Source organism: Rhipicephalus microplus, chromosome 2, assembly GCF_043290135.1.
Source record: "Rhipicephalus microplus isolate Deutch F79 chromosome 2, USDA_Rmic, whole genome shotgun sequence".
NCBI classification, from domain to species: Eukaryota; Metazoa; Arthropoda; class Arachnida; order Ixodida; family Ixodidae; genus Rhipicephalus; species Rhipicephalus microplus.
In genome coordinates, this window is record NC_134701.1 from 42964478 (window position 1) to 42991733 (window position 27256).

General features: G+C 45.8%; 1 pseudogene; it reads left to right on the forward strand.

Annotated features, from left to right (window-relative positions):
• The window catches only part of LOC142788947 (transient receptor potential cation channel subfamily M member-like 2), a 1303464-nt pseudogene that overhangs the window by 269630 nt on the left and 1006578 nt on the right, over positions 1-27256 (forward strand).

Genomic DNA, 27256 nt, shown 5'->3' on the forward strand with positions numbered 1-27256 from the left:
TCGTGTAGCTCCCTAGCGTCATTTTGCGAACTCACACAACAGTTGGCACCCGTGTCTAATTTGAATGTGAGTGTTTTCTCTTCATTCTTGACGGCCTCACTCAAGTGGTCTGCTGCTTGTTATGCCTGCGAGTACACAGCGAACGTCCTTGCTTCTGAAAAAGGCAATCTGGGTCAAGGCCAGCCCGCGAGCCCGCCTGACGCGAACAACTCAACGGCGTCATCACGCGGTGGTGGTGCCTTTGCCGCGCACGTGCAGTGAGTCACCTCAGCCAGCGAGCCGGCGCCTTCCTGTCTGGCGAGTGTGACACAATGCCTGGCGACGTCACTCGTCCTTGGGTGCAGCCACGTGCAGTGCAGCGGCTCCAGGTTCGATGAGAATGACGCGGCTCGGCGGCGACCCCTTTGGAGGATTGTGACCTCACGATCAGCGACGCTTCTGGTTGGACATTTGGTTACTCAAAGAATCCACCCGGTGCATATAAAAGAAGCCCTGCGGCGCGTTGCGAGCAGTTGAGCTATGTGTTAGCAGCAGACCTATGTGTTAGAGAGGAGAGCTCGGCTCTTCGGGTCTCTAAGCTGTCGGCCCCGGTGCCGAATTTGTAACGCCTCTGTAAATATGCTGTACATAAACCTTGTTTAACTCACTGTTGTCTCGTCCGCTCGTCTATCAGCTCTGCGCAGAAGCAGTGGCGAGCTGAGAAACCTACGCTACCAAACGGCTGGTGACCTTCCCGGCGGAATTCGAAGCAGTGGCGCCTTCGGAAGCGTGTTGGCGTCGCCGTCTTTCGTAACAGTGGTCGCAGCGGTGAGATTTAGTGGCGCCCTTCGTAACGTCATGGGAGGTGCACTTCGCAACATGCTATTGTGCTGACTGTTTAAGTTTCCAAAACATTAGTATTCGTTATCCTCAACGTGCACTTCACGTAGCTCTTTCTTTCTCAGGTCTTTCTGTCTTTGTTGTGGTGCTGCCGATCTGCGTGCCTGCGTGAAATGACTCAACGAACCACATTCCTTGCAGACTTTCCCTATCGCTGGGCAGCTTTCACCGCGGTGATTCAGGTAACCGCACCGTGTGCATGGCCGTGCTCGCGTGTTCACTGCGCAGATGTCTGCGTTCTGTTACATCAACGCCCCTTCACAGATCTGGCGAAACTGCTCCTGGCCTTGCTCACGAATATGGCAGATTTCAGTAGTTTTTTCATACCATGCGTTTTCTGCTAATTATTTACTTTATTTATTTATCGTACTGTTAACCCTCACATGAGGGTCGTTACAGGGAGGGTGAAGAATTGAGTTGCACAAAATAAATATTTGAAAAATCATAAGATGAACTCTGTAACATATAGCATAATTATATGAGAAACACAGTTACATGCTTTTTCACTCAATATATTCACAACATGATCTCTATGACCAATGAAACATTTTTATGGAAACACATACAGGAACGCTGATAATATACATTCTCAACAAAATGCCTATCAAGAGCAACTTCAAAATCACTCAAAGTTCTTTTTTTGCACCATATCGTTCAGTAATTCATTCCACATATTAATAGCATAGTAAACAAGGAAAATTGGAAGATATCTGTACGAGCATTCATTGGTTGTATTACTGTAGTGCATGTTGTTCTTAGAAACGTTTTGTACGAATGCTTCAAATAATAATCCCTGTTTATTTTCACCCCGGCATGCAAGATCTGAAAAAGAAGTTTCAACCTCTGTTTCCGCCTTCTTAAATCTAGCGATTATAACACACATACTTTTAACATTTCAGTAACAGAATCTCTTTTTCGATATTTGGAGCAGATAAAGCGAGCTGACATTCTCTGAATGCGTTCTAATTTATTTTTTAAGACCTTTTGGTGTGGGCTCCACATAGTGCTAGCGTATTCTAATCTCGGACGGACATACGTTTTGTAGGCAAGCAGCTTGACATTAGCCGCTGTTGCAAATTTTTGTCTTGCATGCCCAGTACTATACGGCTGCGAAGCAAGCGTTCTTCTAAAATCCCAAACTCGCAAGTTTTCGCTAATATCCTGAGCTCTGTCAGCCACTCCATAAAGGATTCACCATCTTTCTGGTTTTAGGAGACGAAGTGAAATTTATTGAAGGTTAGGTTAATCACAGGTTTCTAGAAGTTTTTGAACTTCAGCAGCAGTACATCGATGTGGTTCCTTTGCGCCCCCTATTCAAACTTGAAAGTATCGTGTGCCTTTCTGCCATCTTCTACGACAACTGCGAGTAATGTCACTGCTTGCACTTTTTTTGGTTGCTTTGATAACTGAGTAGTGGTGCGAAAGAGTTCAAACTCTTTTTTCCATGTCTTCCATCCTAACCATTGGTCACCGGTTGTATCCGAGGGCTTTGGAGGAATAAGCAGTGTCGACGGGATCGACATGGCATGCGGGCACCACTGCCACCATGTAAGCAAGCAGGTAGTCGAACAGTGAAAGCATTTATTGCTGACGCGACGGTGATCTTATATTAGTAGAGACGTGACGCAAAGGCCAAGTGTGCATCGTGCTTGATGCTTGGCCTGGTGACGCCGTGTTGGCGTAGTTCTGATACAGCTGGAAACCCTGTGCTTGGCATTCTCGAGTAGATGTGGCGTCTTACAGTCGAGGTACCGATCATGCGCGCGGAGCACGATGAAGTAGTCGTGCGAACGGGCCACGGTCTCGTTGAAGCGCGTGAAATCGGTGTTCGAAAAAAAAGGCGCACAGACGAGGGCGCGCGCTCAGCGGCTTCCTCGACCGTGACGAACCTGGACTCGAGAAGCTTTACTTCTTCGGGCTAGAGCGCGCGGCCGTCTCCGATCTTGGTGAGGACTACGGAGAAGGTGACGTCGGACTGGCGCACGACTCTCACGAGCAGGAAGTATTCGAGGTGATGCCAAGTGACAGTGCTGAATTCGAGGAGACCATCGCCACTGCGGGGCCACTTGAAGATCTCGCTGGCACATTCGGGTGGCAGCTGCCACAGGTCCCCGCAGAGGATGACGTTCAGTCCACCGAAGGATTCAGTGAGTCGCTGCGTGATCTGGCGCAGACGGCAATCAACCAGTTTGAGATGGTTGGCGGACATCATACTCACTTCGTCTATGATGACGCATTTGATTCTGCGGAAGGCACACCGGAAGGTGACGCTGAGCCGCCGCAATGAAGTGTTTGTGAAAAAAAAACTTCGCGCCGCACAAAATAACCAGCCTACTAGTGGGTACAGTCACTTTGCGGCAAGAAGTTTTAAAAGCGTTTCACGACGAGCTGACGGCAGGACATCTTGGGTTCATTCGTACACTGCGACGAATTGAAGGAAACTACTACTTGCCCGGTCTGAGTGTGGATATCGCACGCTATGTGAAAACCTGCCGAGATTGCCAACGTCAAAAAATTCCGCCGGGAAGGCCCGCCGATTTTCAGCAACCAATCCAACCACCAGAAAAACCGTTTTAGCAAATTGGGATGGATCTGCTTGGTCCTTTTATGACTTCAACCTATGGGAACAAGTGGATAGTGGTGGTAACAGGCTACCTGACACGCTACACAGAGACTACGGCATGACTATTCGGCAACGAGAGCGAGGTCGCCAGCTTCTTCGTGAAAAGCATTCTCTTCCGGCAAGGCACACGCACGGTCGTAATCACCGACAGAGGTACAGCATTCACCGTGGACATCACGCAGCAGATTGTACACTTAAGCCATACTGTTCATCGCAAAAGCACAGCCTACCACCCACAGACAAATGGTCTAACAGAGCACTTGAATAAGACCCTCGCCGACTTGTTCGCAATGTACGTTGGCGTCAGGCACATGACTTGGGATGAAGTCTTCCCGTACGTCCCGTTCGTGTACAACACCGCAACACAGCAGACAACGCAGATGACTCCTTCCGAGCTTGTGTTCGGCCACCCAGTCACCAACATGCTGGATGCGATGTTGCCTCACGTCGATGACAGGAGCATCCATGTCGATATCGCTGGCTTCCTTCAACGTGCTGAGGAAGCCCGCCAGCATGCACGAATTCATATCCGCGAGCAGCAGCCCATGCACGCCCGACTCTATACAACCAAGGGCGACAGCACCAACAGTACGCACCCGGTGACCGTGTTATGGTGCGGTCACCGATTGACCACTGTGGTCTCAGCGAAAAACCATTGCGACGGTATTTTGGACCATACAAGATTACCCGACAACTGGGTCCCTAGTATACAAAGTTGTGCCTGATGGAGTGACACAGTGCCAGCGACGACACCCACGACCTGAAATAGTTCACGTTGTGCTCCTCAAAATATTTTTTAGTGTTAGCTGACTCAAGTTTTGATAGCTTTGGCCTTACTACGCACTTGCAATTTCCTTCATATGTTTCTAGTGGGTTCTTCCAGCATCAGATGTATTGACTTATTGATATGCGGTGTTTAACGTCCCAAAACCGCTAATGATTATGAGAGACGCCGTAGTGGAAAGCTACGGAAATTTCGGCCGACTGAGATTCTTTAACATGCACCCACGTTTGAGCACACAGACTTACAACATATCCGCCTCAATCGGAAATGCAGCCGCCACAGCCTTTCACCATCAGGACAATTCTATTTTTCACGACGGGGGGGGGGGGGGGGTTGGGGGTTATGCAACGTGCATTTAAAAAAATTGGCCCCGTATCTGTATGTTGCATCGCAAATGGCGTCGAAAGACGACATTTGCGGTGCGATTGTGTTTTGCCTGCAGAGGTAGTATTCCGCTTGGAGAGAGTGAACAAAAACGTTCATTTCACAATTTGCCCAAGAACATCGGTAAATGTTATTCTGGAGGCGATACGTTGGAGTGCCTCGAGCGTGCAGAGGAGGCGAACAAGCACATCAAATAACGTCACACGTGAGAAATGAGTGCCATCTGGCAGTTATCCTGGAAAACGGGGCGTGCGCCGTGCGCGCCTGTCTATGAGCTGATAAGGTGAAGAACGCAATCCTGGCCAGCGCAGCGTCATAAACGCAACGATCAATAAAATTACTTAGGTATGCCTTTTCTAGTAAAAATACGCATACATAATACTGACGTGTCGTTATGGTGCCTCAGATATGCGCAATAATTGCTTTTTAGTTGACAATCACATGAACGCTGAAACTTGAGCAATAGTGGTGGGCGCTGCAGATGGGGCCGGCCGTTTGTAGTATCGTTTGTTCATTTTAATGCCGTTGAGAAAACAGTTAAGGGTGGACAAACAGACAAGTCAGACTTTTCAAGTCAGGCAAGTCAGGCCCAAGAAAGACTATCGTATTTTAAAAAAAACAGACTGGGCTATCTTATCGAGTTTATTACCAGTGCCTCACATGTGATCGAGTGCAGCCGTGCGGCTACTGCATGATGCGCGTTCTATCGCAACGCAACAAAACAGATAAAAGAGGACTGCGTTCACCGCCAGCAGTCTGGTAGCCACCGTTCGGGCACATTGCCCTGTATTTTATGTACTCAGCGACGGGTTGGCTTCCTTTTGCGCCCAAAAGGAAGCCTAACTGTCGCTGAACGGTGCGGGTTGGCTTCCTTTTGAGCGCAAGTCAGCCCAATAAATTATTTTACTTTTATTCTGGTCGCGATCTCCCTCACAACTGGTCTGCGCACCATGCGGCGTACAGTCACCTACGTGACACGAGTGTAAAAGTGATTTATAGACGTAGAACGCAACACTCTTCTCACCTCACTTGGGGATGGGGCTGCCATTTTTCTTTATTCTTCACCGGTGCCCCCCCCCTCCCCTATGCTATACAGCCCGCGAACTTCAAAGTATAGTTTCGAGCACAAGCGGATCACAATGGCATCGCATTTTTAACTGCTCCATTAAGGGCAGTGCCAATATACAGGAAAATAAAACCTGATATGAAAATAAAACGCCTCAGCGTTGACTTTGCCTCTCGTACAACTCTAGTTTTCCAAACGAACACAAAGTTTAAGAAAAGCACACAAGCATTTTTTGTCGCCACATAGAAGTTTCACCAACAACGCGGCAGCCTTTCCGGATGGATGGATGGATGGATGGATGGATATGGCGGTACCCTTTAGATAGGGCGGTGGCTGACGTCACCAAGCTGTAATACTTAGTGAACCAAACATTATATTTATTATTTTTCCCCTTTAGATAGTGAGGTTGAGGACTCGTACTTTGCAGTGAAGGGCTTAATGTTCACTCGTGCCTTGACGTTAGCCACCAATCACATAACCTTCTTCTGGTTAATTTTCCCGCTTGAAGTCTATTTAGCCTTCCCTGTACGTAAACCCCAGTGCTTTGATAAACTCTGCGTCATCATCCTGAACGATAGGGTGATGCGCTTTACAGAACATTATCAAGTGTTCGGCAGTTTCTTCCACACGCACTGCATACTGTGTCTACTCCTTCGTATTTGGCCCGATATGTCTTGGTTCGCAACACTCCCTTCCTGGCCTCAAACAGAAGAGAACTACCCCGAGTATTGTCATAGATGCTTTCCTTGGTGATTTCCTGCTTAAACGTTCGATAGATCCCTAGTACAGACATTTTAATCATGCCAATTTTACACATATTGGTTGGTCACAGCTTTCTTCACCTTCTTCGTAACCGATATTTCTTTTTCGTGAGGCCTCCTCCTGTTTTCTAAGTATTTACCAGTCAATTTTTTTGGTTCGTTTCCTAGCCCAACGCTCATCCCCCATTTTTCTCAATCACTTCCAAAATTTTATCTTGCTGCTAGCTTCCCTGCTCTAAATGAAGTCCATCCCATATCACATTGTACTCCCTGATTTGGTGTATTCCCGTGAGCTCCTAAGGCAAGCCTACCTATTCCACGTTGCTTAATTTGTAATCTTGCTAGAACGTTTGACAGCATGCACAAGACCGCATTGCCGAACGTCAGATAAGAAACCATGACCCTCTTCCATATTCCTCTCACTACATCATACCTATTGTAATTCCACAGTGCCGTCTTTTTCATAACCACTGCATAGCTGTTACTTTTAGTCGTCGCGCATATTTAGTGTTCCCTTACGTGCTCAGCCCCATTGTTATCCATACGCCAAGATATTTCTAGTCATCTGTTAATTCTAGCATGACCTCCGGTATTCTAAGCTCACTACCTTCATTATCATCAAAAACCATGAGTGCTGATTTTGCCTTACTGAATCTGAAATCGAACCTATCTCCCTCATTACCGCAAATGTCCATCAATCTCTGCAAATCTTCCTTGTTGTCGGCCATTAGCACTATATCATCTGCGTACATCAATTCAGGTAGGGCCTGTTCAATGAGTTTTCCCTGTTTGATGAAAAAGAGGTTGAAGCCCAGTCCACTTCCCTGTAATTTGGCCTGTAATCCTTGTAGGTAGATTATGAATAACAAGGGTGACAGAGGACACCCCTGCCTAAGCCCACGTTTTACCTCTGCAGTCTTGCATACCTGTTTTTCCCACTTTATAACTGCCTTGTTACCTTTATAAATATTTTTCAAGGGATTAGTGACTCAATCTTCCGCCCCTAGTGTGTCCAGTGTTCCCAACAAGTCCCCTTGAACCACGCTATCGTACGCTCCCTTGATATCCACAAATACTAGCCACAGGGGCCTGCGTTCCATTTCTCCTATTTCGATGCACTGCGTCAGTGAGAACAAATTGTCTTTCGACCTTCTGTGTTTCCGAAACCCATTCTGCAGTTCCCACTGCAAACCTTGATTCTCTATACAATGCTGCAGTCTTTGCTTCATAATTTGCATCGCCAGCCTGTAGACCACTTGAGTTACTGTTATAGGACGGGAGTTATTTATGTCAGCTATGCCCCCTTTTCTTTAGAGATGATGCTCATCCTGCTAAGCTTCCATTCATCAGGGGCTTCACCATCGATTATTATTTTGCTCACTGCCTCTCTCAAAGCCTGCTTAGACTTCGGACCTAATGTCTTTATAAGCCTAATTGGAATGTCATCTGGGCCTGTTGATGTACTACTAGGAACCCTTTTCTCAGACCTTTCACTCTCTCGTTGTGAAAATGGAGCCATTGCACCACTTGATTTGTCCTTGTCTAATGTGGTGCATAAAGTACTTCTTTATTGAAATTTTTCTGTCACCCTTGCTCTTATATATTCAATGGCTTCGTCCCCTTCTAGCCTAGCACCATGAGCTGTAGTTATAAACCTCTGCTCTAGGTTCGTCTCATTTCTTAGGGAGTTTAGATGGTTCCAAAATTTCGCAGCTGCCTTTCTATCTTTTTGTGTACTTCTGCCAGGCACTATGCTCCCTTTCTTCTACTCTTTTTATTGATCAGAAGGGATGCGTCCCTTCTACAGCCTAGAAAGATTTTCTATTTTCTTTCAACAAGATCTGTCGATTCATCCCGCTGCTTAGTATGTCTGTGTTCCCTGGATGCTTCCTGAAGTTTTGCTATAGCTCTCTTAACTTCTTTGTCCCACCAACTTTTGGATTTGTGTCTTCGTTTCCGGGGTAACTTGTCACGTGCCTTCGCATGCTCTAGGTTACACAGTCTAATTAGATTCATGTATGTCCACACTGTTTTATTATTTTAAGTAATTACTTTCTCAATTTGTTTAGTACCTATTTATTTTTGCCTTTGTGAATAATATATTTTCCTGTAGTTGCTCATCTTGTCTCCTTCCCACTTTCACTGCTTTTCCAAGACTTAGCTTGATACGTTTGTGACCCCCCCCCAGACCTAATACTGGAGGCACCTTTATCTATGTGCATTCCCCCGAGCTTATCATACATCCTATGTGACATCATCTATCGTCGACTGCAGCCTTACTACCTCGCAGGTTATTTGCCCTTCACACTTCTCGGTACTTTTGCAAATAATCAAATTATGCCTTCAACACATGTCCATAATCATTTTGCCTGTTGGGTCTCTATACCCGTCCGTAGCTTCTATGTGCGCATTCATATCTCCTAGTATAATTACCTCGCACTCTACTCCAAACTCCTCAATGTCCGTTGATATACACTCTACCATTGCCCTGTTTTCCTCTCTGGCCTTTGCTCCCATCCACATGTACACCAAACCAAGGAGTGTCGTTTCCCTGCCATTTCCCTGTTTGCCATAAATGTTCTTTGCACTCCTGATTGATCCTTTGCCAGTCTGTACGTTTATGAATGAATGTCCCTATACCACCCCCTTTCTGCTGCCTTCTGTTCTATTACAATATTCCCACGCGTAGTCCGGATTGTTAGGAGGTTATTTCATGTCCCTAAGATGTCGGACGGAAATAAAAAGCGCCGTGTTGCGGAGAAAAAAAAGGGGCCACGCCCACCTCTGCAAACAAGCACTTCCGTGCGATTGGGACTGCCTGAGAGAAACTCGCCGCGCGCCTGCAATCTTGGAGGCCATTACCTTCGCTAATTAGTTCAGCTGAAGGCCACAAGGTAGCGCAAAAGTTAGGCATTAGTTAGGTGGCGCAAAAGTTAGTGTTTTTTCCGTAGTGCACGGCTCGAGTTTAGTAATTATCGAGTATGGGGACAAATGGTGTCAGAAAGACATGGTTAAAAAGACTGTAAAGTGTTCAGGATGTGGAGTGGGTTTGAAAGTGGACCTAAGCGTAGAAGGGGAAGGAGAAGAGGCTGACGCGAAGTGTAGGCAATGTGAGGTCGAGGAAAAAATGGACAACATGATGGTTGCCCAAAGTGAACTGCTGGTGAGAATCGATGAGCTCGAGACTGCGTTGGCGACAGAGCAAGAGAAAACGAGGGCAATGGGAGAATAACTGAAGTCCACCGAGGAAGCACTAGCGAAGCTGAACAAAAAAGAGGCCTACGGAGAGAACAGTAGAGAACCGGCAACCAGAACGGTGGAGAAGGAAGAGCAAGCAAGTTTAAAAAAAAACAGGTTTAGCCGGTTCAACTGTCGCAAGGCCCAGCTTCAGTGAGGTAGTGGTGGGGCTGGGAGGGGACAAAGCAGCCGGCGTCACAGGTGCAAGTAGCCCCCGGGTGCAGGACGCTCCAGCTGAAAAAGTCACAGCATGTGATAATCGCCGGGGACTCGAATTTAAATCGATGCACAGAAGGCATCAAAGAGAGAGTAAGAGGTGACAAGAGGGTTGCAGTAGGGGCGTTCCTAGGACGCAAGCTGGAAGCAGTCATGAGGCAAGCGAGCGCAAAGCTCACAACGAGAGTTGATAGACGAAACCTCGTGATAAATTTAGGCGGTTTAAACGATGTCTTAAATGAAGATACAGCAGGACTAGCAGCCACACTGGCGAAAGGCGTTGATGACATGCGCGCCACTTCTCCTAAGGTACAGGTAGTGATATGCACGATACCGGAGGTACCGGTGCGTGATAGCAACCTGCAAAGAGCGGTTGTCAACGCAAACCAAGAGATATGGCGGATGAGCCGAGAGAAAGGCTTTGAGATGGTGGAAATAAACAGAGAGGTGCATAGGTGGGGTGGTTTTCAACGAGACAGAATTCACTTCGATGGGCGGCTAGGTCATGAGGTGGGTTGGTGATTTGCTGGACGCGCAGTAGCTTTTTTGGGGGGCAAGCGAGCCCTTCGGAGTACAGTATAGCTAGTAACAAGGAAAACAACCAGGGAGACTCTTCGACAGGTGTTATGGACAGATACGATTCAAAAGTGGCACCAATGTCTAAGATAGGTAGAGTCCAGGGCATGAATAGACGTAGCAACGAGCGCCGAGCCCATTCAGACATAGGGTATATTAACATGCAGGGTGGTAGGAACAGGCTGAAGTGGGAAGAGATAGAAGAACAGCTAAGGGAAGAGAGCCCGTTGGTATACGGTTTTGTAAAAACACATCTCAGGGACATGGAACAACCTCCGAACAATCCGGACTACGTGTGGGAATATTGTAATAGAACAAAAGGCAGCAGAAAGGGGGGTGGTATTGGGGCATTCATTCATAAAAGTACAGACTGGCAAATGGTCAAGGAGGAGTGCAAGGAAAATTTATGGCTAAAAGGGAAAGTGGCAGGACAAATGACACTCCTGGGTTTCGTGTACTTGTGGACGGGAGCAAACACCAGAGAGGAAAACCAGGCATTGGTAGAGTTTATATCAAAGGACATTCAGGAGTTAGGAAGAGAGTGCGAGATAATTATACTAGGAGACATAAATGCGCACATAGAAGATATAGATGGGTATACCGACCTGACAGGCAAATTGATCATTGATATGTGTGAAAGGCTTGATTTGATCATTTGCAACAGCACCGAGAAGTGTGAAGGGCAAATAACATGGTAGGTAGGAAGGCTGCAGTCGACGATAGATTCTGCACTGATGTCACATAGGATGTATGATAAGCTCAGGGGAATGCACATAGATGAAGAAGGCTCCAGAAGCCTGGGTAGTGATGATTAGATTTGTGGGGTTTAACGTCCCAAAACCACCAAATGATTATGAGAGACGCCGTAGTGGAGGGCTCCGGAAATTTCGACCTTCTGGGGTTCTTTAACGTGCACCCAAATCTGAGTACACGGGCCTACAACATTTCCGCCTCCATCGGAAATGCAGCCGCCGCAGCCGGGATTTGAAACCGCGACCTGCGGGTCAGCAGCCGAGTACCTTAGCCACTAGACCACCGCGGCGGGGCGAAAGCCTGGGTAGTGATCACAAACGTATCAAGCTAAGTTTTGGAAGAGCAGTGAAAGTGGAAAGGAGACAAGATGAGCAACTACAGGAAAAATTTTATTCAGAAAGGCGAATTGAAATAGCCACTAAACAAATTGAGAAAGTAATCACAGAGGATAATAAGACAGTGTGGACATACACGAATATAATTAGACTCTTTGAGCTAGAGCTTGCTAGGGCACTTGACAATTCACCCCGGAAAAGAAGACAAAAACCCAAAAGTTGGTGGAATGAGGAAGTTAACAGAGCCATATTGAAACGTCAGGAAGCGTCTAGGGAACACAGACATACTAAGCAGCGGGGTGAACCGACAGAAGATGTTGAAAGAAATCGGTAAACCTTTCCAAGCTGTAGAAGGGATGCATTCTTTCTGATCAATGAAAATATCAGAAGAAAGGGAGCTCAGTGGCTGGCAGAAGTACATAAAAAGGATAGAAAGGCAGCTGCGAATTTTTGGAACCATCTAAACTCCCTAAGAAATGAGACGAGCCTAGAGCAGAGTTTTATAACTACAGCCTAAGGTGCCAAGCTAGAAGGGGACGAAGCTATTGAATATATAAGAACAAGGGTGACAGAAAAATTTCAACAAAGACGTATTTTACGCACCACAATAGACAAGGACAAATCAAGTGGTGCAATGGCTCCATTTTCAGAACGAGAGTGGGAAAGGGCTGAGAAAGGGGTTCCTAGTAGTACATCAACAGGCCCAGATGGCATTCCAATTAGGCTGATAAAGACATTAGGTCCGAAGTCTAAGCAGGCTTTGAGAGAGGCAGTGAGCAAAATAATAATCAATGGTGAAGTTCCCAATGGGTGAAAACTTAGCAGGATGAGCATGATCTATAAAGGAAAGGGGGACAAAGCTGACATAAACAACTACCGTCCTATAACAGTGACATCAGTGGTCTACAGGCTGGCGATGCAGATTATAAAGGAAAGACTGCAGGCATGGATAGAAGATGAGGGGGTGCTGGGCGAACTGCAGAATGGGTTTTGGCAACACAGGAGGTTGGAAGACAATTTGTTCTCACTGACGCAGTGCATCGAAATAGCAGAAAAGGAACACAGGCCCCTGTGGCTAGCATTCTTGGATATCAAGGGAGCGTACGATAGCGTGGTTCAAGAGTAATTGTGGGGAATACTGGACACATCAGGCGTGGAACATGTAGTCACTAATCTTTTAAAGGGTATCTATAAAGGTAACAAGGTAGTTATAAAGTGGGAAAAACAGTTATCTCAGCCTGCAGAGGTAAAACGGGGGCTTAGGCAGAGGTGCCCCCTGTCACGCTTATTATTCATGATGTACCAACAAGGATTAGAGGCAAAATTAGAGGGAAGTGGGCTCGGCTTCAACCTCTCTTTAGTCAAACAAGGAAAACTTATTGATCAGGCACTACCAGCATTTATGTACGCAGTTGATATAGTGCTAATGGCCAACAACAATGAAGATTTACAGAGATTGATGGACATCTGCGGTAATGAGGGAGATAGGTTAGACTTCAGATTCAGTAAGGAAAAATCAGCAGTCATGATTCGCAATGACAACGAAAGTAGTGAACTTAGGATATAGGAGGTCATGCTAGAGATAACAGATAAATACAAATATCTGGGCGTATGGATAAGAAATGGGACCGAGTACCTGAGGGAACACGAAATATACGTGACGACTATAGGTAACAGGAATGCAGCAGTGATGAAAAATAGGGCACTGTGGAATTACAATAGGTATGATGTTGTGAGAGGAATATGGACAGGGGTCATGGTTCCTGGGCTGACGTTCGGCAATGCGGTCTTATGCATGAGATCAGAAGTTCAAGCAAGATTAGAAATTAAGCAACGTGGAATAGGTAGGCTGGCTTTAGGAGCTCACGGGAATACACCGAATCGGGGAGTACAAGGTGATAATGAATGGACATCATTTGAGGGCAGGGAAGCTAGCAGGAAGATAAAATTTGAGAATCGATTGAGAGAAATGAAGGAGGAGCGTTGGGCTAGGAAGGTTTTCAGCTACTTGTACATGAAAAATGTCGATACAAAATGGAGGAAGCGAACCAGGAAGTTGACTGGTAAATACTCAGAAAACAGCAGGTGCCCAAACCAAAAATAACTATCGGTTAAGAAGAAATTGAAGGAAACGGAGACTGACATGTGGAAAATGGGCATGATTAAGAAGTCCGCACTAGAGATCTATCGAACTTTTAAGCAGGAAATCGCCAAGGAAAGGATCTATGATAATACTCGGGGTAGTTCTCTACTATTTGAGGCAAGGACGGGAGTACTGCGAACCAAGACATATCGGGCCAAATACGAAGGTGTAGACAGAGTATGCAGTACGTGTGGAGAGGAAGAAGAAACTGCCGAACACTTGATAATGTCCTGTAAAGGGCTTCACCCTATAGTTCAGGATGATGGCGCAGAGTTTTTCAAAGCACTTGGGTTCAGGGACCGGGAGGGCAAAATAGACTTTAAGCAAGTAGATTTAACTAGAAGGAGGTTATCTGATTGGTGGCCAAAGTCAAGGCACGAGTGAAAACTAAACTCTTCACTGCAAAGTACGAATCCTCAATCTCTTTTTTTAAATGAAAAAAATAAATATAGTTTTGGGTTCATTAAGTAAAACGGCTTGATGGCGCAAGCCACCACCCGATCTAAAGGGTACAGACATATTCATCCATCCATCTAGGAAAGAAGACAACTTCCCATTTCTATAACACGACACCACGAAAAAATTCAGCACGAACTTCACAGAAAGGAATAACTTTTAGTTGCCAAAAATTTTCTCCTAGTCCTATGGGGACCAACGCCTTTCCAGGTGGTCATTATGCCAGTATAGCTAAGCAGGAAAATAGCAATTGACAGCGCGAGGGCGAATTCATTGACAGCATGGACACCAATATTGCACATGTGCTTTGCGAAAGCCCGTAAGGTGGTGGAAGGCTTGAGAAAGGGAAAAAGGAAAAACACCCGCTTGTGGGCCGAAGTAACGTTTTTCTAATTAGTGCTTTGAGCCTCTGTATCCCCATTAAAAATTTTTACTTCACATATGCTTGAGCATTTCGTTGGGCGATGTGTGTTGCGGACAGAAAACTGATTCTAGTGACAACACTGATCCACCTATAAGTACAAGCTTATCTAACCGTAGTTAAGTCATTTTTCATTGGGCAAGCTCATTAGGTTCGACATATAATGGATATTTTAGTATGCCTAGTGTAAATAAAACAAGCGTGAATTGTTACTTTAAATATCTCAAAATCATATTCAATAACTAGTTAAGCATCGCTTGAGTAGCCTGTGCTCTTTCTCGCCGATTGCAATTAGACTGAACCCTGCCCTAGTTCATCAAACATGCGTTTTTTCTGCTGATGTGTTACTTCTCTGATGAAGTATTTGCTACAACCTATACTCTGTTTCGGAAGTTCCTTTGAGCACTGTGGAAGCTACAGGGCCTCCAGCCAATGGGAAAAGCAATAAGGCCCTCCAGATGCATTTATCCGCGCCGTGTCGTCTGCTCACGGTCTTCACGGCGTCTCCTCATTGAATTTTCTTTGCACGCTAATTGCATGTAACATGGCTGGTTTCTTAACTTTAAAAAATAAGTTAAACTGTCAGAAAGCCATTACACTTCAACTTCAGGAAGTTTGACGTCTAGACTTTATTATTTGTGGCTCTACGGAAGATTGGTAGACGCTCATGTTTGCGGATAACGTCACTCTGTGGCTATCCGATGCTGTTCATGGCTCTGGAATGACTGTTCTGCTTTCGTCGCGTTCCTTCGCATCTGGCGCTGCAATGCGTCTTCCCAGTTCTTTTTTCGTTTCACCGAAGGAGCATGCGACGCGCGCGGAACGCTGTGCGGGGTTGCATGTCCGTTATCTAGAAATGCAGCGTTCTTGGTCTGGAAACACAGCCAAAGCCCTGGCCTCGGTGAGTTAGGCTTATCAGATACGGCTACGCAAGCAGTTCATTTAGCTAATAATGTCAAAACCTACGTGATGCTTTGTCCCCAGAGTAATAAGAAAAAAATTGATGGCTGATTTCACCATTTATTTTTTTTTGCTGCCAGGGCTGTGGACATTTAGCAGGAGCAAGTTCGGATCATAGCGGGCGGTCGCTTCTGCATGGTTGCTGCCATGTTGATTTGAAACCATAGTTGCCGCTGGTAGCCAACACAAATGTTTGAATGCATAGCAACTGAATACAACGAAGAAAAATATATTGTGTATTGATGTGGCTTAACACACACCAAATAAACACCCCTTTTAGAAAAACCTGCCAATTTCAAGGCACTTACATCTGGGACTCTGTTTCACTGCGCAAGCGTGTGGATTTCATACACCCCTTTGCTTTGGTAGTGCTGAACCAAAGTGGTGAAACAGACCAACGCCTTCCAGAAAAACTATGCCTGGAACGTCGCTCTCTTCTCAAAAAGGAGGCATCTGCCAGCACATAATCTCGCAGGCCATATCCTCCTGCCGCGTGTTGCGACCGGACGCTGCATGAGACCACTTGTCTGCGTACCGTTCAGTCACGGGACAATACTATATCGCTCTGTCACGTGACATCCCAGCTGCTCGGAAGCAACTGTGAGAGCATTGCTCTGTTCGCCAGGGGTGGCCGTCAGAGACACTCGCCTTCCTGCCCAAGGAGGAGGGTAAAATTTGAGGGTAGGGTAGCCCGTTCGGGGCTCACGTCACAGGTATAGTCTCTGTAGGAGGCATTGAACAGAGTATAGTAATAATTTGATATGTGCGGTTTAATGTACTAAAACCACCCCATGATTAAGAGAGACACCATAGCGGAGGGCTCTACAAATTGACACCACCTGGGATTCGTTAAGGTGCACCCAAATCTGAGCGCATGGGCCTAAAGCAGTTTGCAGCCGCCACAGCCAGGATTTAATCCCGCGACCTGCGGGTCAGCGGCCGAGTACATCAGCCACTAGGCAATCGCGGCTGGGCAAAAGAGTTAAACACTGGCAATGCCGAACACAAGCGGCGCTTCTAACCCACACCGACAAAATAATAAAAGGTAATATAGGAAGGCTTCCATGCTGGTGGCGTATTTATAGATTTAACAAAGCATTTGAGGCCATTACACACATCATTCTTATACATAAACTTGAATCGTATGGAAGGACGGGTCCACCACTTCAATTTATTTCAAGCCATTTTTTAACCATACTAGAGCTGTCCAGATTTACGGTAGTTGCAGCTGCTAAGAAAGCAAATCAAGGTGTTCCTCAGGTATTAATTTTTGGCACGCTGCTCTTCTTGCTATTTATTTATGATCTACCTAATACTTTCAGTACTGCAGACTGTACTGGTATGCAGAGGAGACGACCATTTTAACTTTCACTAATAACATCGATGAATCAAAACAAAAATGATGTTGGTCTACATAAAATGTAATGGTGTCAAAATAACATGTTAAAGATTAATTCATCTAAAACCGTTTTAATGGTCTTCATTTCCTGCTGACAGCACATTCAAAATTTAATCTGTACATACGTTTGTACGATAACTTTTGTCGGGGTATTCCCCGACAAGCGAATACAGTTCAATTTTTATGCGCAATCACTCATTCGCAAGATAACCTACGTAATTCGTGCCATAGTCGAAACTGGCACGTAATTTCAGCCACATAATATTTATTTTCTTTATCATGAATCTATCGCGTCTATCTTATTGCATATGCTGGAGCAACACAAATTTCTCTCAGCTGAACAACCTTCAACGCATGTGAAATCAAGCACGTCGTCTAAAGATATTCAGTCATTTTTTAACCAATGCAGCACCACCTAATCAAAACGTAATTATTCATTCTTTTCATGAACTATTTTAGCTGAAGTTATTCATTTCAATGTATAGGCTTTTTTGTTGATGTTGTACATATTTGTGGCATTATTTTCAATAACCTCGTAAATAACAACGACACTAGGTTTTTGGAGCTGGGTAAGCGTCTTCTGCCAAAGATTCGCAGGAACTACGGCAAGTTCACAACCATATTTATGGGAATCAAGCTGCGGAATTTTCTTCCTTACATCAGCAAATCATCAACCAGGAGTATGCATTCAAAAAGCAAGTAAAGACGTACGCTTTGCAGCAACTGCATTCAACTAGCCATTTTTTGCTACATGCTATATTGCTTTTTTTGTAACATCCGATTGTTTTTCAATTGTTACCTTTTCCTTTTTGTCTGTTAAACATATATGTACTTTTGCTTTAGTGTTTATTTTCGCATTATGCAATTTCTTTTTCACTGAAACTATTGTAACAACTGAATAATGTATGTGTTCCCGGTCACATCTTGTAACACCTAAGTAACATTAACTCCTGGCGGTGAATGCATCATCTCCGTGCATCTAATCGGTGAACGTGATGCAGGGTTTTAGTCGGGAAACATGCACAGTGTCAGTAGCTGGTTAGGTGAACAAAGGCTTGGGGGTTTGCGGCGAGATCTCTTATGTAACTTCGGCAACTCGGCAAAAAACTCGGTGAGGCACGACGTAGCATGGCAAGAGTTTATCACTCAAGCCAACGCGACACGAATGCAACCAGAGCGAGACCACAGAGCCAGGGCTGAAGCTCACGTCGCTGTGGTGACTGTCATAATAGCGCTTTTGGTTGGCTTGAGATGCTGGGAGTCGACTACGGGCAACGCGACGTGCCTTCAGCGCACGAACGATGGCGTCGTGAGTGTAGAATGTGGTTGAGTATGCCTCAGAAAAGTAGTAAGCTGAGAGGCAGGAGTGGGTCACGGCCATACAACAAATTAAAACTGAGAATAACGAGTAATGACTTTCCAGGGTGAATCATAGGCAAAAGTACCGAATGGTAACTTGCAGTCCCAATCGTGGTGGTCCTCAGACACGTACATAGATAACATGTCCCTTAGTATGCGGTTCAAGCTCTCAGTAAGTCCGTTTGTTGAGGATGGTAAGCGGTGCTGAAATCATGGAACGTTGCACGAAACCGAAGAAGGTCAATGACGAATTTTGAAAGGAAACAGCAACCACAATGATTCAGCTGCTCATGTGGACCACCCTGGTGTATGAAGACTTGATCGAGAAGAAAGTCAGTGATATCGTTTGCACAGCTTGCGTAATGGCCGTATAATTAGTCACTACGCCCCCCCCCCTCTCACTTGTTACCCGCAGATGATGTCGGGAAAGAGCCAAGGGGGCTCGCGCCAACGCGAAAGAAAGGTTCGGAGGGGATAGTAGGGTGCCTACTTTAGTTATGTCTACCCTGGCTATGGGCTGAAGGTACCCAGTGGGAGAGAGAGAAAGCATTTGGAGGCTACGGCAGTGCTCGCAGGTAGCGACTTAGCACCAAACCAAATGGAATAGGACAGGCCAGAAGGAGCATCTGCGCACACGATCGTAAGTTCCGTAAACAGCCATGTGACCAGCGGTGAGAACATAATGTACTTGCAATAGCATAGATGATTGCAGATGCTGAGGAACAACGCGGAGCAGCTCAACATCGTGCGGTGTCATATAGCGTCAATATAAACTACCATCATACAGAACAAACATATGGAGGGAGACATCTCGTGGTGTTGAGTCACAGAGCTGCTCGTCGGTGACGTGTAAAAAGTCGCACAGCGACAAACCACATGTATTTGTATCAGTTTTGGTAGTGACATGGTGGTGGGTCCACGGGATAACAGGAGAGGCACTCGGCGTACTTGTATTGCTGTCAGACTACTACAACACACAAAATGTGTATTCTTGGAGGCGTAAAGCCCAGTGACTTAGGCGTCGTAGGGCCTTTGAGTGAGGAGAGCCAACATAAAACGTAGTGGTCTGTTACCCCTGTGAAATGTCGTCCATACACGCATGGGTGAAGCTTAGCAATAGCTCAAACAAGGGCTAGGCATTCAAGTGTTCTGATCGAGTAATTGCGCTCCGAGGCTGTAGGAAAGCGGCTATCATAAGTGCTCACACGATTGATCGCTCCTTGTCTCTGGGGCGAAATGGTGCCAATATTATGTCCACTTGCATCCGTACGGACTTCCGTTGAAGCAAAGGGGTCAAAATGAACCCGGACGGGAAGATTCAAGAGGCGACTAGGGAGCGTTGAAAATGCCTGAGCTTGCTCAGATCTCCAACTGAAAGGGCTGTCTTTTTAAGAATACTGGTGAGAGGACGGGCGATTTTGGCGAAGTTGTTAATCTTGCGTCTAAAATAGAAACATAGCTCCATGAAAATTCGGCCACCAGAAGGCGAATGAGGAGATTGAAACTCGCGGACTGCACGCACTTTGTCGGAATCATGCTTTCTGCCAGTAGCATCCACCAGGTGACTGAGGACTCGTAATTGACAATGGCAGAAATGATATTTCGCAGAAATCAGCTGTAGTCTTGCTTATGAAAAGACGTCGATGATTAGCGACATCTGCTGGAGATGGCTGTCAAACGCCGGCGAAAAAAAACAGTAACGTCATCAAAATAATAAGTATGCAGACCATTGAAAACTACGTAGAAGAGAGTCTATGATGTGCTCGAAAGTGGCGGTGCATTACATAGTCCGAAAAGCATCACTTTGAATAGGTAGAGAGTGTCTCGAGTGATGAACTCCATCTTCCCCGGTGTCAATTAGGTCTTTAATGGACACGTGGTCAACAAAAAAAATGACAGCATATCCACGGAGTGAATGATGGAGAGTGGGGCGAAGCATTCGTCCGTCCATGCGTCCGTCTGTGTGACCGTCCATGCGTCTGTTTGTGCGCCCGTCCCTGCGTTCTTTCATGCTTCTGCCCCTGCGTCCGTTCATGCGTCCATCCATGCATCTGTTTGTGTGTCCGTTCGTTCATCTATTCAACACTCCAAGTCCCACCCTCTCGCATCTTATCATATATTCCCCATATAGAAGCACCGCCATCCAGCGGACATTCCAAGGACTAAACGAGAGGTGGCACACGCACACTTTCTTACGGCCTGCACTTTGGGTTCACTTCCCACCTTTAACCACCTCGAGTTCATGGTATATTCTAGTTCACTGTATTCATGGCACTGCGACCAAACGCTCGCTAAACCTTTCGAAAACCAAGGAGGTTACGCCCAGCGAGTATAACGTAGCAACCTTTCCCTGTCAGATAGGGCTCAATTTACATGCCAATGGCTGCTAATGAGAAATGAGAGACAGGAGAACTCGGCTTTTACTTTCTTATGGCTTGCGCTTCGTATCTACTTCTCATTTTTAACCACCTTGAGTTCATTCATGGTATATACAAGTTCATTGTATTCATGGCACTGCGGCTCAACGCTCGCTAAACCTTTCTAAAGCTAAGGAGGTTATACCCAGCGAGTATAATGTAGCATCCCTTTCTTGTCCGATAGTGCTCAATGTACATGCCAATGGCTGCTAATGGGGATCGCAGCGTGCGCGTTGACTAAAAGCCGAATGCTCATGTCTCTCATTCCCCATTAGCAGCCATTGGCATGTACATTGAGCACTATTTTTTATTGTTAAACAACGCACAGAAGAAATCTCTCACTGGCACCACCTTGGAGGTCAAGTGTTATACCTATTTCGGGTATGTGCCACTGGTGGTTACATACAAGGGACGCCCAAGCCACGCAATAAGGAGCTTCGCCCCTAAAACTTTGATTAGGTTTTGTGTAGGAGCAAGTGTCCACAGAGGTTTTGCAGTCAGAGTGTCGATGCAGCCTCCCCTCCAGGGGCTGCATTGGTTAGTCTTCGGAAGAACGGCCTGGGTAGGATGGGGATGGTAGTCACCGAGATGTAGGCGAACGGGACTAACAGCGCAGTGGAGAGGTTGAATGGCTAGCGAGGAATCGAAGAGGAGAGACAAGGTCAGCATGTCACAGTTCAGCTTGAGGTCACAGAGGACGAGAAAGGCGTTCGTAGCGACAGTCAGTATATGGTCTAGGCGATGAATACCAGTGGTTACAGCAGCGGGGGGAGATATGACCGATCCGGGAGCACTCGAAGCAGATTGGTCTGTCATACGGTGGTCGCCACTGAGATGGGTTGTGGTACCGGTTTGCGGAATACTGTCGATGTGTTGCAGAAGCAATGATCGGGGTGGTAGAGGTTGGACGTGGGCTAACGGCGGAAGTTATGTCCATATTCGCAATCTGTTGGCGAACAACAGCTTGAATGAGCGAGATTGTCAGTTCGAGCTGCGTATGGGAACTAAGAGAGCTCGGAGCCAGAGCCTCGAGTTCGCGACGTATCGCAATTGCGCCAAAATTGGTGATGCTCGCTGATCCAACGACGCAGGTTCATTAAAGGACGAGGTTGAAGTCGTATCAGGAAGCCGGTCTCTTCGATGGCTAGTAGCTTCTTCTAGTCGACACTGACAATCACACCTACGAAAGAATGTTTTCGTAATTAAACACATGGCCGCAAAAGACACAATACCAGCGATGTTGGTTCATCCCAGCGGGAAGCCTTGTCGGCTAATGGCTGAGGTTAGGTGTCCTCCGCGAAACCGGCCTCATTTTCGATGGAAGTTAAAGTGATCGAGGCCCGGGATATAGGTGCTCATCAGTGGTCTATCCAGAATTTTTTTTCGGGGAGGCGTTTGGTTTAACCGTTCAATATGCATGTTCACTCGTGCGCTTGTAAGTGTGTAGTATGTATACGCAAACAAAGTCCAAATATTTAGGAAAGAGAGAGAGCGAAATACCTCTCCCAATCCCTCTTCGGCCGTGCCAGCTAATGCACCTCAGACTCCAAGGTGGTGAAAATTTTGGTAGCCCTATGGCGTCGCTTATATTGACATTGCTAACCCACCAGTGGCATGCTGATCCAGACGAAGAAAATGACAAAGGGCAACAGAAAGTATACTGGCGTGAGCTGTTCGTATCGGCGGAATTGCTTGTTCAACCATTTGTAAGTATACCTACTGGCCGCCGAAAGCGAGCAAAGTCGCCACCTGGAGGCAACTGGTTAAGCAAGTGTGGATTGCTCCGTCCGTCGTCTGCTAGCCACGTCGTATTTCTATGAGTGCGTACGTCATGCACGTTCCCAAAGTATGGTTGGCCCGGTCATGTCTGCAGTAGTGTAACTGCTTCTACGTATGGCTGAAACGACGTACAAATGCATTTGTTATTGCTCGGCTGCTAATGCGTTGTAGTATGATAGGCAAGTGAAAGTTTTTAGAGTGCTGTTTATTCTCGTCGTACGCTTCATTCACCAAAAAATTTCATAATTGGGGCCACTTTTCGTTTCAAGCACATCGTAAACTGCTCTTAGCTGAAATAACTTGAACTAACCTCATAAAATGGGTAAACCACTTGTCTTCAAGTGCACTACTATTTCTGTTTTTTACCACCTACAAGTAGAAGTAAAAATTTACTCTCGTGTTAACTGACTTTTTGAACGTAGGAAGGGTAGTATTTTTCTACTCTACTGAGGTTTTCAGCACGTATAGAGAGAGAGTAATTTTTTACTCCGTTAACAAGGTTTTGAGGGCATTTATAAGAGTTATTTCAGGGGATAAACCATATGAACGGGTGCACTCGCACAGAGAGTCAATGAATTTATTAAATATAAAATGATGGCAGAATTGGTGACGCAAAGTTTAACATGCAAACAAACACACACATAAAGGCAGAATAAAGCACCACCTGAACGGACTGCACGCATCACTTGACTCTACTTTTAAAATCCGCTATATATAGGCATGACATTTTCACCTGTCAAATAGTGCCAGTAGGAGAGCTGTTTTTTGCGGTTGCATCGACGAACAATAACGGTTCAAATTTCAAGCGTAAACTTATGTTGGGCTGCTAGTCACCACGAGTCATACCAACCTTTTATTATAAACTCACCCGATCTCATCTTTTTTGTATATGCAATAATTAGCTGGCAGACCGGCCTACTGGCCTTACCAGTGTTAGCACTGCTGATGCACAAGTCCACAAAATATACCTAAGCAGCTCAATCACTTTCATTAAGTAGCGGTTCACTAACACAGCAGCACATATTCAAGACAACGGGCGTAGAAGAGCGGTGTCACGTCTCTACCGCCGCGCACTAGGCCTTTTCGAAAATCACGGTTATGCGATGAAGGTGGGCGATCACAGAATGCATCTCCTGTGTGCATTCTGTCTTCATTTCGGACACAAATGAAAATACATGTCAACTATCTGCGGTGTTTTACGGGGTGACATACGCCTATATATGTACTTCCAGCGAAATAGACGGTCCACCATCCGGGTTTTCACCTGTGCTCACCGGTGGCCACTTGTTTGTTCCGTCTGCCTCGTATCGGTGCTCATCTTCACGCTTGATTTTTGACTATGGTTGGTGCATGGAGCGGAGAACCGGGGCTGTACTTTACTCCAGCTGACCATGTCTTCTGTGGAACAGAATACATGCGACGATTCTTTCACCTGCCCCGGCGACGCACTCACACTGGCGACTGGCCGACTCATTGCCGAAGACATAGTGAAGCCTCTTGTTTCTCGCTTCGAAGTAGTAACTGGTCACTCTCTCGGAAGCAACCACGGACGATGACACCAGCTTGATTTTGTTACCGCTGGCAGCTCTTACCGGTTAGGCACGGAAGCGAGATATCCGCAATGTAGAGGTTTGGAGGCTCACTCTCGGAAACGCATGATTGCTCGACGATGTAAGAACAACGCGAGATCTATCAGCTCAACCAAACACATACAGCACGAGCTTCTTACACCACCTGTCTCCAGAAAGTGCGTTGACTTGAGGCCAGCCATGAGGTCCGACTACGCCATACCAAACTTCGAACAACAATAACAACAACAAAAAACATTTGTGGTCCTCGCATGCCTTCACGATTCACTGAGAGCGTCACTTATGGGCATTTTGGGGGGGGGGGGGGTATAAGGCAAAAACTACCGAAGCAGCTGCAGCTTAAAGTCACGTGGTAAAAACTCTGAAACGCAGGTTAAAAACCACGTGATAGAAAACTCCGCACAACGTAAAACTGAATTTTGACATAATCTTAATACTTGTCTCAAAGGCAGGGGTAAAAATTTGTCATGTACCACCTTTTCCTCCAACACGAGATAGTAATTTTAAACGCGAGAGAGTTTTCAATGGTCATGAGCCACAAAACCCTGAAACTTGGATAGTATTAGCTTACAGCGTTTCATAGCGACTTGGTTTACTGCAAACCATTTCACACCTTTAAGGGTGGATTTTTCAATATATCGCCCACCTTACACCTATTATTTCTGCCAGATTCATCCGAACGATTGTAATTTATGCAGTTATACCTTTTGTACACCCATTTGTCATTTTTAGGTGTACTAGATATGTATGTTCGCAAATTACACCCCAAGAAGTTTCCTTGAATGTTACGCTTATCATATATGTATATAATTTAGACCATCAATACATTTCACATCTCAATGAATGCAACCAAACCACATGCCAAAGTTCTGTTGAAAAGATCCCTGTTTCGGTATGTTTTCATTTCAAGTTTCGTTCGCCAAATTATATCGTGTTATGTTTTATATTTATTATGCACCCCTCTGTTTACATTATTCAGAAGGTTCCTCACATGATTAACGCCTTAATTCATGGGTTCACTTTTTGGAATTCTTACTAAAAGTATTTTGCTGCCGCTCATGTCCATTCATTCCTAATTCTCACAGAGACATCGGTAAAAGAAGTAACATATTTGGACTCCAAAATGTCGAAACGAAGCCGCAAGGATGCCACACTTGAAAAAAACTGTGCATCACGAAGGCTACGCATTTGCCACATGCACATGTCAGTGAAAAAAAATCACTTTGAAGCTCTGCTAGGAAATAATTATGTTGTCAAGCATAAAATATCACACTATATTTTGGTGGGTCGACTTAGCTTGGAAATTATATCATAAAACTGTGCTGCTCTAAATATCGCTTTCGGTCATGAGGTTGTCATTGTATAAGTGCTGTTGATCCCCTCGGGGCAACTGCGCATCACCATCGTCAACAGGCAGACTTTGAATGGGTGACAAGTAAAAGAGCGAGGGATTTTGTGATGCACCGTCTGCTGCCGGCTTCCGGTTCGAGGAGAGTAGACGACGGCAAATCACTCCGCCGTAAATCTCAGAATATTCAGGATTCGCGCGCGTGGTCACCCTTTTATTTGTGTCCTGCTAAAGCATGGTCGGTTGTTCAGCCATTGCCTGCTCCAACTCTAGCGTGAAAGGCAAACGCATATATCGATTCCCCTAGAATGAAGAAGGAAAATGAGGTGGGTTGCAGCTGCGAAGAGAGCCGCAGCGAGAAGTTGCCTTTGCGTACCGAACGTTAGATCAAGAGCATGCGAAGACCATTTTATCACAAGCACGTGTGTCTTTTGCTCTAACAAACAGCTTACGCATGAATTGATGCGAATAATATATCCAGAAATGAATTGTCGCGTAGGTGTGCCTAGCAAAAATATTATGGGAACGCGCGCGTGAAAACTACCTTTCCTATGACATGAGCGCCAGCATTGCACCCATATGTATTAAAAAAAGAAACAAAAAACGGAAAACCGTCACTCAAGAATAAGTTTATACGAAGCACTGAACGAGTCCGTTTGCGTTTATCTTGGTCAAACTGTGCGTCAGCACCGCCCACAAAGGAAGAAGTGCGTTAAACAAGCGCAGGGTTTTGATTTTCCGGTGCCGTCTATGTCTGACTCTATTGCTTATTTGCCGCTGTGCCACGCCACTTGACCAAGATCAGCGTTAGAGTAAGCATGCAGCTTTGAGTAAGAAATGCATCTTATAGTGCGCTGAAGGCTACAAAAAGAAGATATCTCAACGCGCTTGATAAATGCGGCGCTTCATGCCGATCGACAGACGATTTCGGCCGAAGCAGCGATCCCGAAATGAACTCTTAATACACTGCTAGAGTCATCACCATCCCCTGATATCTTTAAAATTGTGATTTTTTTATCAGAAGTAACGTATTATACGATGAAAACTGTCTTCTGTATCGACTGATCTGCTAGCAAAACTAACAGTACCTCCAAGCAGCATAAAAGCATTGCAGAGCATTTTGGCGCGATGAAAAGTTTTCTTACTGTTCATGGCTTTCGTAGCTGGTCATTGTCACAGTCACCACAAGCAGAAACAAAAAAAAAAAACTTCCAAAGCACTGACATTGCACGGAGAGGTGCTTTTTTTCAACAGAACGGTACAGAAGTGCATGCGTGCCGCTGCTAACCCGCATGGTGTGTCGAACCGGATGCCATCGTATCCGACAGTTCCCTGCATTTGCCTATTTTACCGGTCACCTATTGGGTGGTGACATGTCGTGTGCGTGTTTCCTGCAGGCTTACGGTGGCGGATTGTTTTTCTTTGTCCAGGATGTGTAAATATACGTGTTGCATGCTTTAACTCGCACTTACAGTAGATATAGTACGTGCCACTGCAATCTCTGCAATCGTGTACGTGTCACTGCAAGCTGTGGCGTGTCAGCAAGTACAGAACTTCGGTGCGGCGGAGTGTGTGTCCTCTGTCAACGGCGCTCGTTGAAGCTTGTGCACGCCGCAAGCTGAGTGTTTCCGGTAATGTATACAACGTAGTGTATGCTGGGAGCTACATGAAGAACGCTTTTGGATTTCGTGTCATTGCTGAAAAGGTAAGCTTTCGTGCATGCGAACAACGAAGTACAGAGTGAGAAGTGCGTGCTTACCAACTTCCGATT